Source organism: Aplysia californica, unplaced genomic scaffold (assembly GCF_000002075.1).
Source record: "Aplysia californica isolate F4 #8 unplaced genomic scaffold, AplCal3.0 scaffold00107, whole genome shotgun sequence".
Classification (NCBI taxonomy): Eukaryota; Metazoa; Mollusca; class Gastropoda; order Aplysiida; family Aplysiidae; genus Aplysia; species Aplysia californica.
Window position 1 is genome coordinate 1,253,948 of NW_004797377.1, and position 1,245 is coordinate 1,255,192.

Sequence of the window (1,245 nt, forward strand, 5' to 3'; positions counted from 1 at the left end):
TCTTTATTTTGATTATTTTGACGAGAGCCTGATTCCACCACGCTGCCTCACATATTGTCCCAGCTCCTGGGAAGTAACTCTTTTAAAATCTGTAGAAAAAATTCTTAAAATTTGAGTTTAGTAAGGAATTTTCTAGAATAAAGCTTACAGATATTCACAAAAATTTTGATTAGTTAAGACAAATTAATACAAGTCATTGTGAAAAATCTGGACTATGTCAATCGTTAAGGAAATTGCGCCATGAAATTTTGACCACACTATAGAGTAGACATACATGTAATTAAATTCAAACAGAACGCAGTCCATCAAAAGAAATGTCTCTCTAATATGTAATATCTTGTTATGAGGTGCCAAAGCTCCACCTACTCTCACAACAACTTAATAAATGTACAGTCGAGCCTGTCTAAGACATTCATCTATTGTCGTGCAGAAAAGTGGTCATTTTAGGCAGGTAGTCCTCTAGGACATTGCCAAAATGAAATTACCATTACAAAATATACGCAAAGGAGGGAAATGGGAAGTGGTCGTTGGTACAGGTGATTGTCTTGGACAAGAGGTCGTCAGAACAAGTTTGAAGGTACTTATTATGTACTTTTTTCCAATACCGTAAAGTACACAAAACGTAGAGCCGCCGAAACCACTCTGGTCTCTCCTTGGAAACTTCTTCCAGCTTTGTCTCATCTAGCCCCTGGGAGGTGCCTCATCTTTGAACGTACTATTCGTACTTTTATAGTTGCCACTTGGTCTACTATTTCTTTTTTTCATTTAGATCTATTTGGTCCTTGTAAATATAATTTCTGGAAGAACAGTCTTGCCTCTAGCGTCCTAAAAGAATGTCCCCAAAATCTCCATCTTCCTTTTTGTGGTCGTATTGGTATCCCAGCTCTTTCCAACATTTCATTATTTGTGATCAATTCATTCCGAGTTTTCGCAGACATTTTGTTTGAAAGCTTTTACTTTTTGTTTAATTGATTTTTTTGTTTTCTGAATCAACCAGTAAGAGTACGACTGGTAAGGGCATGTTGTCCTATGAAGACCTTGTCTGTAGGATAGACCACCCATATCCGAATGCTGAATCTATATTATATGTTTTACTCTCATCACAGCACGAAATCTTCAATACGGGTAGCAGCAAGCAGATTCAGGTCGAAGTTTGTAGGCCTACAATCTTGTTTAGCTCCCGAAGAAGACAAAGAAGAAGAAGAAGAAGAAGAAGAAGAAGAAGAAGAAGAAGAAGAAGAAGAA